This window comes from Vicia villosa, linkage group LG4 (assembly GCF_029867415.1).
Source record: "Vicia villosa cultivar HV-30 ecotype Madison, WI linkage group LG4, Vvil1.0, whole genome shotgun sequence".
NCBI classification, from domain to species: Eukaryota; Viridiplantae; Streptophyta; class Magnoliopsida; order Fabales; family Fabaceae; genus Vicia; species Vicia villosa.
The window spans coordinates 169329721-169345580 of NC_081183.1; positions in this window are offsets into that span (position 1 = coordinate 169329721).

Genomic DNA, 15860 nt, shown 5'->3' on the forward strand with positions numbered 1-15860 from the left:
GCGAGCTGGGGTTCTGCCATGCAGGTACTTCCACGGAGGGTCTAGGTGTAGAGTCTTCCGTGTGGTCGGTTCTCCCATTTTGTGGTAGTATCCGACCGCTGCTGTCGTGGAGTCCTCGCGTTCGTACCTACGACGCGGGTCCATACCCGGTTAACACCTGTGTCGGATACAGGCGTCCGGGAGTGTTAGGTCGGGTCTAACTGTAGTAACGTCTGAGTTTTTCAGCGTTCCAGGGCCGAGCAAGTCTTACTCCGAGGAGATCCTCGAGGTAATAGGCGCCGTTCTCTGTTTTATCATAAACTCGATACGGGCCTTCCCAGTTTGGGGCCAGTTTTCCCTCGCGTGAGTCTTTCATGTTTCTGCGGAGCACTACGGCGCCGATTTCAAATTCGCGCTTTATAACTTTGGCGTTATGGCGAAGGGCTATTTGCTGTTTTAGTTTAGCTTCTCGGAGGGAGGATCCTGCTCGGATCTCCTCTACCATATCGAGCTCTTCCCTCATGGCCTCGTCGTTAAGTTCTTCCTCGAGGGGGTATTCGGTGCGCCGAGAAGGTTCTCGGATTTCCACGGGGATTACGGCTTCGGTGCCGTAGGTTAATCTGAAGGGAGTCTCGCCCGTGCTCGAATGGGGCGTCGTTCTATACGCCCAAAGTACACTATGTAGTTCCTCGACCCAAGCCTTTTTAGCTTCGCCGAGCCTCCTTTTCAGTCCTCGGAGGATGACTCGGTTGGCTGCCTCCGCCTGCCCGTTCGTTTGAGGGTGTTCGACTGAGGTGAAGTGCTATTTTGTGCCGAGCTTGGCCACTAATTCTTGGAACTTCCTATCGGTGAATTGGGTGCCATTGTCGGTGATTATAGCCTGTGGCACCCCGAACCGAGCGAGTATGTTTCGTTTGTAGAAGCGTAGTACGTTTTGAGACGTGATCTTGGCGAGAGGTTCGGCCTCTATCCATTTCGTGAAGTAATCCACGGCGACCACCAGGTACTTATTCTGGTATGATCCGACCGGGAAGGGGCCGAGGAGGTCCATTCCCCAGGTGGAGAAAGGCCAAGGAGAGGAAAGGGATTTAAGCTCGTTGGGGGGAGCTAGGTGCATGTCGGCATGCCGCTGACATCTGTCGCATTTCTGAACATGCTCTTTGGCGTCCTGCTGCATAGTCGGCCAATAATAGCCGGCTCTGAGGGCTTTTCTCGCCAGCGACCGACCGCCGAGATGCTGACCGTTAATCCCCTCGTGAAGCTCTTGCAGTACTTCTAGTGCTTGCGAGCCGTCGATGCATTTAAGGAGTGGGACGGAGAAGCCTCGTCGGTAGAGTTTGTTTTCGATGACTGTGTACGAGCATGCTCTCCTCTTAATGGCTGAGGCTTCCTTCGGGTCCTCGGGGAGCTCGTCGTTCGTGATGTATTTGTACACCGGGGTCATCCAGCAATGGTCGTCTCCGATGGCAAACACTTGTATGGCTTGCGCGTTTTTGCCTATGCTTGGATCGGACAAGATTTCCTGTATCACTGACTTGTTTCCTCCTTTCTTCCTCGTACTCGCAAGCTTGGATAAAAGGTCGGCCCGTGAGTTGTGCTCCCGAGGGATGTGTGCGACGTCTGCCTTTGTGAATCCTTTCATCTTTTCTTTGACGAGCGATAGATACTCGGCTAGAGTGTCGTTTTTGGCCTGGTAGTCGCTGCTGACTTGGGACGCGACCAGTTGAGAGTCGGTATAAATCATGACTTCTTGAGCGCCCACGTCCTCGGCGAGGCGCAGGCCCGCTAGGAGGGCTTCGTACTCAGCCTGGTTGTTCGACGTGGTGAAGGATAGGACTAAGGATACTTCGATGACGAGCCCCTCGTCGTTCTCCAAGATGATACCGGCTCCGCTGCCCGCGTGGCTTGAGGCGCCATCAACATAGATGGTCCACTTATTCTCGGTGGGTGTTGGGGAGTTGGAGATCGTCGTCATCTCGGCTACGAAGTCGGCGAGTGCTTGGGCTTTTAGCGCTTTCCTGCCCTCGTATTGTATGTCGAACTCGGACAGTTCGAGGGACCACCTCAGCATTCTCCCGGCCATGTCCGGTCGGCTGAGTAGCTGTTTAATTGGTTGGTCTGTTCGGACGACAATAGTGTGGGCGAGGAAGTAGTACCTCAGTCTTCTGGCGGCCGTTATTAGGGCTAGCGCGATTTTTTCTATCTGTTGATAGCGGACCTCGGGTCCCTGAAGGGCTTTGCTAGTGAAGTACACCGGCTTCTGCCCGTCTTCCGTTTCTCGGATTAGGGCCGCGCTGGCCGCCTCGCCTGAAACGGCCAAGTAGAGATAGAGAACCTCGTTGCTGTCTGGTCGGGATAGCACCGGGGGTTTGGACAGCACTTGTTTGAGGTGGGACAATGCTTGTTCGCATTCCTCGGACCACTCGAAAGCTGCTCCCTTCTGAAGAAGCTTAAAGAATGGAAGTGCATGCTGGGCGGATTTCGCGACGAAGCGGGATAATGCCGTGAGCATTCCGTTTAGTACTTGGATGGATTTTTTATTGGTGGGGGTAGGGAGGTCTGAGAATGCTCGGCATTTATCGGGGTTGGCTTCTATTCCTCGTTCTGTTAAGTAAAAGCCGAGGAATTTACCTGCCCGTACTCCGAAGGTGCACTTCTCTGGATTGAAGCGCATCTTGCAGGACCTGGCCTGCTTGAAGACCCGCTCGAGATGTAGCGTGTGGTCGGAGTCCTCTCGAGATTTGACGATCATGTCGTCCATATATACCTCGAGCGTGTCGCCGATCTCTCCTCGGAAGACCTTGTTCATCATCCGCTGGTAAGTTGCCCCGGCGTTTTGAGTCCGAAGGGCATTACGTTGTAGTAATAATTGCCCGATTCGGTCATGAAAGCCGTGCATTGCTTGTCGCATTTCGCCATGGGAATCTGGTTGTAACCAGAATAAGCGTCCATGAAGGACAACAGTTTATAGCCGGCCGAGTTGTCGACCAGTCTATCATTATTTTATGTTTTGTACTTTGAATTAAAATACATAAATAAAACATGGTTATCTTAAAGAACTTGTGAAAATAAGATGAAAATACCTAATGGACATTGTTTTCATAAGTTATCTTAAATAAATAATCTCCCATAACTTATGCTAATAGGTAAGTTAAAATAAGTCAATGCAAATAAATTTTTAGTCTCTTGGTATTTTAGTTAGTTAGTCTATTCAAACATTATTTTAGGTAGTATGTTAAAAAAATAGGCTTTTATATAGGCTAATAGGCTAACCAGGCCTTCGAAAAGATCAGGCTCAGGGCTAAAAATAAGCCTACGACAGGCCACATGCCAGGCTTAGGCTTCGATTTTTTGGGACAGGCCAGACCTAGGCTTGGCAAAGCCTAGTTCGGCCCAGCCTATTTCCACCCCTACGTGCACCTGAAGATGAAATTCTATACGAAGAGGGGACGAGTAGTCATCGTCAACGGCGACATCGAAGCTACCAGGAGGATATTCGACGCATCGGTGAAGGGACTGGAAATCATCGCACCACCCTCCAGCTCCAACAAAAAATCAAGGGCCGAGGATAAGTCCCCTCCTGATGATCGGCAGACGACAGCAAACGTCAGCTCAGTCGACCTCGACGCCCGGTTCACAGAAGAGGAGCTGAAGAATGGCGAAGAACCACAACCGAAGGCAGCTCACCCAATCCGTCCCATCCTGGACGGGGATTTCGAGCTCATCCCTCTGGGCGACAACCCCGACAAGACTGTGAAGATCGACAAGGACATCCCGGATACACCGAGGAAGCAGCTCATAGCTTGCCTGAGAGACAACGCCGACCTGTTCGCCTGGAGCGCAGCAGAGATGCCCGGACTCGACCCCGAGGTCGCCTGCCACACACTTTCCATCAACCCGACCGCAAGAGCAGTAGTTCAACGTAGGCGTAGGCAGTCTCCCGAGAAAGCGGAGGCTGCCGAAAAAGCTGTAAAAGACCTTCTAGAGGCAAATTTTATTTCCGAGGCCAAGTATTCAACTTGGCTCTCAAACGTTGTACTAGTCAAAAAATCTAATGGAAAATGGAGAATGTGTGTTGATTACACTGATGTTAACCGGGCATGCCCCAAAGATGCATACCCGCTGCCTAATATTGATAGGCTGGTCAACAACTCGGCCGGCTATAAATTGTTATCATTTATGGATGCTTACTCAGGGTACAATCAAATCCCCATGGCGAGGTGCGACAAGCAGTGCACGGCGTTCATGACCGAGTCGGGCAATTATTACTACAACGTGATGCCCTTCGGACTCAAGAACGCCGGAGCCACATACCAGCGGATGATGAACAAGGTTTTCCGAGGGGAGATCGACGACACCCTCGAGGTATATCTGGACGACATGATCGTCAAATCTTGGGAAGACGCCGACCACACAGCACATCTTGAACGGGTGTTCGAGCAGGCCAGATCCTGCAAGATGCGTTTCAACCCCGAAAAGTGCACCTTCGGAGTACGGGCGGGCAAGTTCCTCGGCTTCTACCTAACCGAGAGAGGAATAGAAGCCAACCCGGATAAGTGTCGAGCGTTCTCGGAACTTCCTACCCCTAACAATAAAAAATCTATCCAAGTATTGAATGGAATGCTCACGACATTATCCCGCTTCGTCGCGAAACCCGCCCAGCATGCCCTCCCATTTTTCAAGTTGCTTCGAAAAGAAGCGACCTTCGAATGGTCCGAGGAATGCGAACGAGCACTATCCCATCTCAAACAAGTACTCTCCAAACCGCTCGTCCTCTCCCGACCAGATGGCAACGAGATCCTATATCTCTACCTAGCTGTCTCAAACGAGGCGGCTAGCGCGGCCCAAATCTGAGAGGCGGAAGACGGACAGAAACCCGTATACTTCACGATCAAAGCCTTACAAGGGCCCGAGGTACGATATCAACAGATAGAGAAAGTCGCGTTAGCCCTAATAACGGCCGCCAGGAGGCTGAGATACTATTTCCTCGCCCACACCGTTGTCGTCCGGACAGACCAACCTATCAAACAACTCCTCAGCCGACCAGACATGGCCGGGAGGATGCTACGATGGTCCCTCGAGTTATCCGAATTCGATATTCAGTACGAGGGAAGGAAGGCGCTTAAAGCTCAGGCGCTCGCTGATTTCGTGGCCGAGATGACCTCAATTTCTAGCCGCCCGACTCCCTCCGAAAATAGATGGACCATCTATGTAGATGGCGCCTCGAGCAACTCAGGAAGCGGAGCCGGCATTATCCTAGAGAACGACGAGGGGCTCATCAACGAGGTTTCCTTGGTCTTATCTTTCACCACATCGAATAACCAGGCCAAATACGAGGCTCTCCTGGCAGGCCTGCGCCTCGCTGAAGACGTAGGTGCTCGCGAAGTCATGATTTATACCGACTCCCAACTCGTCGCATCCCAAGTCAGCGGCGATTACCAAGCCAAAAACGACACACTAGCCGAATACCTCACGCTCGTCAAAGAGAAAATGAAAAGATTCGCAAAGGCGGACGTCGAGCACATTCCCCGGGAACATAACTCACGTGCCGACATATTATCCAAACTCGCGAGCACAAGGAAAAAAGGTGGGAACAAGTCGGTAATCCAGGAAATCTTGCCCAAGCCGAGCATAGGCAGAAACACCCAAGCTCTACAAGTATTCGCTATCGGGGACAACCATTGCTAGATGACCCCGGTGTATAACTTCCTCACGAAAGACGAACTTCCCGCTGACCCGAAGGAAGCCTCAGCCGTTAAAAGGCGAGCCTGCTCGTACACTGTCATCGAAAACAAATTATACCGACGGGGCTTCTCCATTCCTCTCCTTAAATGTGTCGACGCCTCGCAAGCACTTGAGATACTCCAGGAGCTCCACGAAGGGATCAACGGCCAACATCTCGGCGGACGGTCACTAGCGAGGAAGGCACTCAGAGCCGGTTACTACTGGCCGACCATGCAGCTAGACGCCAAAGAGCATGTCCAGAAATGCGACAAATGTCAGCGTCATGCCAACATGCACCTGGCTCCCCCGAGCGAACTTAAATCCCTCTCCTCGCCTTGGCCCTTCTCCACCTGGGGAATGGACCTCCTCGGACCTTTCCCAGTCGGGTCATACCAAAACAAATATCTAGTGGTCGCCGTGGATTACTTCACGAAATGGATAGAAGCCGAAGCGCTCGCCAAGATCACGTCTCAAAACGTACTCCGTTTCTACAAACGAAACATACTCGCTCGGTTCGGGGTACCACAGGCTATAATCACCGACAATGGCACCCAATTCACTGACAGAAAGTTCCAAGAGTTTGTGGCCAAGCTCGGCACGAAACAACATTTCACCTCAGTCAAGCATCCTCAGACGAATGGGCAAGCCGAGGCAGCCAATCGAGTCATCCTCAGAGGACTTAAGAGGAGACTCGGCGAAGCTAAAAAGGCTTGGGTCGAAGAACTACACAGTGTACTTTGGGCATATAGGACGACGCCCCACTCGAGCACGGGCGAGACTCCATTTAGACTAACTTACGGCACCGAAGCCGTGATCCCCGTAGAAATCCGAGAACCTTCTCGGCGCACCGAGTCACCCCTCGAAGAAGATCTCAACGACGAGGCTATGAGGGAAGAGCTCGATATGGTGGAGGAAATTCGAACAGGATCGTCCCTCCGAGAAGCAAAATTAAAACAACAGATAGCTCTTCGCCACAACGCCAAAGTTATCAAGCGCGAATTCGAAGTCGGCACCCTAGTGCTCCGCAGAAACATGAAAGACTCCCGCGAAGGCAAACTCGCCCCAAACTGGGAAGGCCCGTACCGAGTTTACGATAAAACCGAAAACAGAGCCTATTATCTCGAGAACCTCCTCGGCGAAAGACTTGCTCGACCATGGAACGCTGAAAAACTCAGACGCTACTACAGCTAGAAACAACTCACCCCGGTCAATCTCCCCAAACGCGAGGAGCCCGCCGGAAACGGACTCGCGTCATGGTACGAACACGGACACTCCATGACAACGACCGTCGGATCTCCCTACTAAGGAACAGGACCGACCACACGGGGGACCCTACACCTAGACCCACCGTGGTAGTACCTGCAAGGCAGAACCCCAGCTCGCGATGGGATCGTTCACGCCGCGAGCGCTTGGCCCCGATCGCGGCCTCGCGCTCGCTTACCGCGCATACCTGCTCTGCGCAACCGGGTCGTATCCCACACGCCCGAACAACAATCAAGGCCGAGCACAGTCTGATTCAAGCGAAACCAAAATATTCCTAAGTGATGGGATACTCCCCCGGATCAAATACACCCCGAGCATAGTTATTAGCATCAATAAACATACAACAATAAGGATCTCAAAACACACACATCATTGAAAATTGAGGCAATATAAAGTTAAAGACCGACCAAGTTGGCCGGCGATGTTCGGATATTACAAAAATGATGAGCACACAGGCCCCAAAATTATCCCAGGCAAAAGCCCCAGAAAATCTAAAGATAAAAACATCGGCACGCAGGCCAAAGGAACATAGGCACGCAGGCCCAAAACAAGCTATTCCTCCGGCGTACCGGGCACAAGCTGACCATCCTCGAACCTGGAAGAAACGCCGATATTATCCATCTTCAAACCCGGGTTAAGGAATTTCAACTGCTGGACAGCACACTTGAATCCCTCCTCGGCCATGTCAGCGAGCTCGAGCTTCAAATCGTCGATCTTCTCGACAAACTCTGCCATCGTCTTCAGCACTGCCACGTCCGAGGATTCTTCCGCCGTCGGCTGCCAGGCCTCCTCGAGCTCAGCGACCTTCTTTTTCTCCGCCTCCATTTCCTCGTCCTTCTCCTTCAGAAGTTCCTCCATCCTTTTCTTCGTCTTCTCACGGAGAGATTTCTGCCTAGCAGCTTCATCCTCGGCAGATTTCTTGTCGTCCTGTGCCTTTTTTAGATCTTCAGCCGAGACAGTACTCCCTTGCGCGAGCACCTGAGCCATCCCGACAACCCTCATCACAGCAGCACCATCACTCGCAAGCTGCTGTAACCGGGCCAAAGAGGACATCTCCTGAATTCGGCGACTCTCATCCGGAGAGACAGTTAGGGGGAACTTCTCGAAGAAAAGGCTTTCTTTGAAGCAAGAAGGGAGCATGAATCTGCACTCGGCCCCAGCAGTCGGCGGATCTTCTCGAAGTGATTCGCCACGGCGCGCCTTCTTCGGTGTTCTCTCCCCATCCAGGACCACCACAGGGGATCCGGCCGAAGCTGACCCAGAATGCTCGCCACCAGGGGCCGCCGTCCGATTTTTGTTTTTAAAGGCCCGGAGCCTCTTCGCATCCTGGGTCACCTTCAAGACCTTCTCGTCCTTCACGGGTATAGCATCTGAAAATCAAAACAAACAAACAGTTAGCAATAAACGTCAAGTAAAAAAGACAGAGTAAACGAAGCAAACTCCACCTAACAACGCCTTGGCCTCCTCGGGCGTCCTACAAAGCAAGAGGGCCTTGGTGTTTATGGCCCGAGCTTCTACCCTCGGAACTCCTTCCTCGTCACAAACAGGCTCCCCAGTCCTCGTAATCCACAGACTAAGCGAAAATCTATCCACGTACTGGCAAAGACGGGTATACGATGCCAAATCCTGCTCGTCCAAATCCCCGTCCTCGCGAGCATAGTACTTAGGAGGATAGTTGAAATGGCCCTTCCACCAGACAAACGGGAACATGCTACAGAGTTTAGTCTTGACCTTCCCTTCCTCGTCCTTCTGCGGGATACCGTCCTCGCCACACACCGTCATCATCTTCGACAGAGAGGCATACGACGCACAGCTGTGCAGACAAACAACATAATAACGGTCTTTAAAATCCTTGACCGAGTCGACGTGCATCCTTTAAAGTTTCCGGTCAGCGTTCCAGAAGGAAACCCAGCTGAAGCGCCCGTCGGCCGACTTTCGTTGAACTCTGAAACAACGCCCAAACAGGTCGGTCGTAGCGCCGATGCCTAAGTAGTCGCAAACGATTTCGAAAGCCCGCATGAAAGCAAAGGCGTTCGGGTGCAGTTGGGATGGAGCCAGAGCAAGGCTGGCCAACAGAGAAACCTGGAAGCCGGAGAAGGGCAAGCGGAACCCGAGCTCCCTGAAAACATACTCATACATAGCGAAACTGTCCCCGTGGAAATGAGAACAAATACGCTCGTCGGCCCTCGGGCAGACCACCTGAAAATTAAGCTCATCACTCGGTCCCCGATCCTCGACCTCCCGAAAGGCCCCGACCAAGGAGTCAGTATATCAGGACACCTCTAACTTTGGCTCCTCGGCGACCCAGTCAAGATCGACCTCCAGATCATACTCAAAGAGGGGTGTCAATGGACCGTCCTCTTCGACCTCCGAGGGACCTTCCTGTTCGTCACCCTCCTCTATCGTATGAAGTCGCGAGCTCTCAACCTCCACCTCCTCGACCTCGGAGCTGCTCGCACCCGTATTTTGCGAGGATTCCCACGAGCTAGAGCTAGAGCCCGAACCCGAGCTGGAACCCGAGCCTGATTCACTTGCATGCAGAAGGAAAACATGAATTCGATTGGTCATCAAATTCACCCTTCCACCGCAATACAAGTGAAAGGGTGGAACGGAGAGCACCAAAGCCCCCGACCAAACCCCTTCGAGAAAACTATTGGTCTCCGGCCGAGGACTTCACAGACAAATTTAACTTAAACAATGGTCAAACGCTTGAGTGCAGCTAAACTAACTCGGCAGGAACCTCAGACCCGCCGAGCATGACCTTAAACGTCCCGAAGAGGAGCACGAAGCCCCCGACTTCCTCCATGAGTATGACGAACCAAATCATGGAGAAGCCGAGCTGCAATGAGTGAAAATCAACTACTCTGATGATTCCCTCGGGCATCGCTTGAATAACCCGAGGAGAGGCGCGGCGTTCCAGTCTGTTTGCCGGTTTAGACGGCGAAAAACAGCGGAGATTCGCCTCATAATCCTTTATAAAATGAAAGAAAGACATTTAGAATCAAAATGAAACCTCAAACGCACCTGATTCTGACATAGTCTTCAGCAAATCGATTGATGAACGATAATGAGGTAGCGGGATCTGGGAAATTTGACCTATACGCCGAGCACACGAGCGAAGAGCAAAAATTACAAATGCGAAGCTCTGACCCCCTTTTATAAGGAAAATTTCCGGAATACGAAACATCGCGTCGGCTGACAAAGCCTTCCCTAGGCGCCGCCATCTACCCCTAGGCAATCATTACCTCTGCCACGTCAGCGCGTGCCACACACGCGCGACCTTTCATCCCAACCGACGAAGCATTCCCTCCGAGCACGCTCGTCTGGGCCGAACACCTTTACCCGGGCCGAGCATAGTCAAAGTCGAAGCTTCTTGACCAGAAGACTCCTACTTGGGGGGCTCCTGTTCTGGACTGGGCCAAGATTAGGCCCATTATAGTTTCGGCCCACTTAACCTTAGAGGCCCAAACCACCCTTGGCCCCACAACTGGGTTTGGGATGCTCGTCTTGTATCATGCCCGATGTAATGCTCCCCGCGAGCCGCTCCCGCCGGCCAAGGTGCTCTCCGCGAGCACCCCTTCGCCGAGGACCCTGCTCCTCGCAGGGCTCTTTCATATTCAACCCTCCTAATATTACGGAGTCCACGTGGTCCCTGAAAGACCGCGTCTCCCTTGAACTTCGGAGCGGTTAACCAGGACAGAGGGCACTCACGCACCTCCGATATTTCCGGTCAGGAAACCTGGCAGTCTCCTAATTGGGCCTGGGCATCCAATCCAAATAGCGAGATCATGGCCCAGCACTGGGGGCTATAAATACCCTCTTTCATTAGAGGGTCAGGTATTCAATTCTCTTCTAACCTTAGCTTGTACTTGCTCACCTTTGCTCCTCTACTCACTTTGGCATCGGAGTACCTTGCAGGTACACCCCCCTTCACTTCACGAAGACCCAGCATCCGAGCAGGCCTTGATGACTCTTCTGATCAGGTACGATCAGATGTTATCACATCAAGAATCAATGATTTCTACAACTAACTTCGGAAAAATATATTATTTATTTATAGTGTTTTTTCTTATTTATGATGAAAGGTTAAAAAATATTAAAGAGGTGGTAAACAAATTACAAACTCCTATTATTGATCTGTTTTTTAATTAATTAAGCCTCCCTACCAAGTGTGGAAAAGAAAAGAAATTATAATAGAACACTTTGATATACTTAAATGACGTTTATTTTAGATAAATTATTTTTATTTAAAAGTTTTTTTTTTTTTACAATTTCTTAAATATTAAAAACTATTTATTTTATGATCTTGAACAGATGTTGCTAATCTCCGGTACGGTAGATTAAGATGGAGAGTACCTGCAGAGTTATCACTCCAACGCTCAAGTTAGTTTAAGGATCAAGATAATTGTAGTGAGAGTGTAGATTAGAGATAGTGTACCTGAAAATTCTTAGTGAATGTATTTTACCCTGGGCTTAATCGAGCAAGCAAGATAAGTGAGCCTTACCTTATTGAGCTTTTGGTCGAAAGACAACACAAACCAAATGGATTAGTACTATTCAAATTTTATCCTCTCTATTACTTATGTTCTCTATGTTCCTAATTATTTATTTAATTTACTCTCAAGCATCTGCTTAACTCGTTCTCTTGATAGTATTATCACATTCACTAACAATAGTTTTACCTGGTAAGACTGGAGTTTGGGACAAATGATTAGCATCGAATGTGAGTCTTAAGACCTTTACTATCTCTATGTGTCATCAATGATATGTTCAACCATATATTCTCCACTCATTAGCCATGCTTGATTAGGTCATGCAAGTTTTCCCAAAAAAGCCATAACACTCACCTCCCACACCACCTCTTATATAATAGAAGCACCCACAAGAACCCTCACTCTTATTCTACTCAACTCAAATTGAAATTTTGAGGTTGTGTTAACATCCAGTTCTAAAACCGTACTAAATAAACAACCAACTGTCCAAGCATATATAGAGACTCCTCTCACTAACCATATTTCATTGAGATAATTATGAAGTTTCTTAACATTTTTCACATTAAAAACTTAATAAAGCCAAACTTACAACCATTATCATTTCTTGTTTGAGGTATAAACACCTCATGAACATCTATGATCTTAAAGAAACGTAAATTTAACTGCTTGTTAGAGACATCTTCAGAGAAGTTAGTGAAAAAGAAGGACGTGATATCTTTATACATGATAATTGTCGAAATACACTCAGGAATAAGAAACAAAAAGAGTTCATGCAATGAATGAGGTGTTTGTATAATTGATACAAGAATGTAAATGCAAGAAAAATGATATGACCTTAAGGTCAACATAAGAAGAAAAGAGAAAAGGAAGAGGAAAAAGATGGAGCTAGAGCCTCAAAGAGATTGTGATTTGCTATTGAAAATGACTATGACATGGCTTATTTTAAATTCACACAACTTGAGTTAGAAAGCTTTTTAGAGAATGAAATACACGAAATGCGGTTGGACTTAACTCATCCTACTAAGTCAGTTTTGTAGGATTGAGTTAGGCTCAACTATATTTTTTAACATAGTATCAAGAGCCTCGTTTAAGATCCGATGGATCACCTATTATGGTTTCCGCTATCGGATCACCCACCATTTATTTCCACGCTCCAGTTATCTAGTCCTGAACGTGAAGGGGTGTGTTAAGAGCCTCACATCAGACAATATATGACCTAAATATGTACTTATAAGTAAGGGCAATCCTCACTCACTAAGCCGATTTTATAGGATGAAGATTGTCCCTACTAAGCCGATTTTATAGGATGAAGATTGTCCCCACTTATAAGAACATGCTCAAGCCATATATTGTCCGACTCATAGTGTTATTATAACGGAAAGTTTGTAATTTTATACTATGGAGTAGGTTGTTCTATTTTATAAGTTACTATGAAGTAGCAAATTTAAAATGTCTATATCTTGAGCTTGGTTGCTCCTTTTTTAAATCAAACGATACGTTTAATTCATGGATAAAAATGTTTTTTTGACAGAAAATAAATGATATTCTTTCATTCAAATCGATAGAGTACATCGTTGCAATACAAATTCAAAATCGTCAAAAACAAAAAGGATGAATCTGCGAACAAATCCACAACATCCATGTTAATAGCATAAAACGACAAATTGCATATGCCTACAAATATTAATGTATTGACTGTATTGAGATGTCCAAAATATTCATGCTTCCGGATCTGTAGCGTTGAAGGCACCAAAGTCATTGATTGAATCTGCACTAGATCGAAACTAATCTTTTAACCCGAAACAAATGAACACCGCACAAAAACGGAAAAACAAAATACCCGCACAAAGACGAGAAATCAAAATACACCACAGAAATATGGGAAATCAAAACAAACGATGACCCACGAAATCACAAAAAAGACAAAAAAAAAGGTGTGAAAATCACTTATTTAAGTAATAGATAAACAAAAACGATTTGGAGGGGTGGTTTTGGATCAAAATTGATCCTAAATCACGCCTCTTTGAGAGAGTGGAAGGAAAAGAAGTAAAGTGACAATTGTTTTTTATAAAAACACATATGTTATGGATAAAAATGTTATCACATCAAGAATAAATGATTTTTACAATTATCTTTGGAAAAATATATTATTTATTTATGGTATTTTCTCTTATTTAAGATGAAAGGTTAAAAAATATTAAAGAGGTGGTAAACAAATAACAAACTCCTATTATTGACAAGTTTTTTTAATTAATTAAGCCTCCCTACCAAGTCTCCAAAAGAAATTATAATAGAACGCTCTGATATACTTAAATGACATTTAATTTAAAATAAATTATTTTTATTTAAGAAGTTTTTTTTTTAATAATTCCTTAAATAGTAAAAACTATTCATTTCATGTGAAGTCGTAATGAGTCTTATATGTTATAAAGTGATCAAAATTATTGTCTATTTCATACAACAAAGAAGAAAAATATGGCTAAAATTATCAAGTATGTTTTTGCTATGATGATTTTTGTTTCTCTTATTTTTGCATTAAACTGTAACGGTAAGCCTTGCTTTCTTTCTTTTTAAGTTTTCATATTAAAATTGTATATAATATATTATCCATTTTTGTTAACATACTCTTATATTCATTATTTTCATTGTAGCTTATAATGAATGTTATGAAGATGAAGATTGTCCAAACATAATGTGTAAAACATATTTTGTTGTGAAGTGTATGTACAACACATGTCGGTGTTTTCATGATGATGATTTAAATTCATTACTCCCTAACACGAATAATCGAAAGAGAAAGATAGTGCACTGAAAGTGTAAACAAACTTTACACATATATCCAGTGTTTTAAAAACCGGACCGGTCATCGAACCGGTGAGGGTACTGGGTCACTGGTTTATCGGTCGAACCACTGGGTCACTGGTCGAACCGCACGACCAAACCGGATTAAACCGGATAACTCGGTTGAATAGACCTGTCATTATATAGGTATAAAACCGGTCGAACCGGATGATTCAGTCTCTAAAAAAATATAACTAGCTTTTAAATTTTTAAAAAATATCATATCATAAATTCACAATTTCATAACTTAAATTCAAATTTTAAACAAAGGTATCACACATAACAAAATAATAAAAAATTACAAAGTCTAATTGCAAATAAAGTCTAGTTACAACCTAATCTAATTGAATAGTTTATAACAAAATAACTTCAATGTGTACCAAATTTAATTCAAAATAGGATCCTCCTAAAAATAAAATCAAATAAAATTCAATATGTTTATGCTATTTAACAAAATTTATTAGCAAAGATAATAAATAGACAATAAAATTTTTAATTTGTCACTAACGAAAAAAACTATGTGAGAATACTATTTAAATAATACACTATTAAATATATTAAAAAAAAGTTAAAAAAAAGTTTAAAAGAAATGTTAAAAAAAAGTTAAAAAAAAAAGTTTAAAAAGAAGTTAAAAAAAATAAAATAAAAAAAAAGCAATTAAACCGCCGGTTTTCCGGTTTTTCCGGTTTTCCCGGTTTTCCCGGTTTTCACCGGTTTTCACCGGTTCCCACCGGTTTGATGACATACCCGATCTGACTATTGAACCAGACCGGTTACCAGGCCGGTTCCCGGTTCGACCGGCCGGTCCGGTCCGGTTTTTAAAACACTGCATATATCCAATCAAAATCTTTATACTTGCTATGTCATATTAATTTTTTTTAATTAAAATTGTGCTTTAATTAAATACATGGTTGTGATTGTTGACAGTGTCAGTACATATCCTTGTTTCTCTATTATTTAACTTTTATCCATCAAACACTAATTGTATTTGTTTTTATTTTCTATTTTGTAATATTAAGCATTTTGCATTTGTAACTTTGTAGTCTACGATGATGGTTATGAAAAGTTCATTTTGCTCTTTTTGACACATTGATACAACTTAATTTTTTAAAACCACATATAAATTTATAACCGACACATCATATATAACCACACCTTATAGTATGGATTTATCACAAAGATATGGATTGAAGTCAAATTTGTTATCCAAGGAAAAACCTAACAAAAGGTGTTTGGAAAAAGGCTCATGCTACCCAGAAACATGCCTCAATGTGTGTACTTTATGACAGTCAACCATAAACAATTGTTATTGCCATCAATAAAGAGATATATACTCTTGAATAGAAAAACTCAAGAAACAAGAAAATTGATTTAGAGCAAATAACTATATAAAAGACTTGAATTAAGAGTTTTACTTAATAAATTGGAACTATTGACATAACATGTACATAAAATATTTCACACTTGGCTTATCTCCCAAGAAAAATCATAACATGTGTTAGAACAAGATTTGTTCTGATCAATTATCTTAGTTTTGATGATAACAATAATATGAATTTT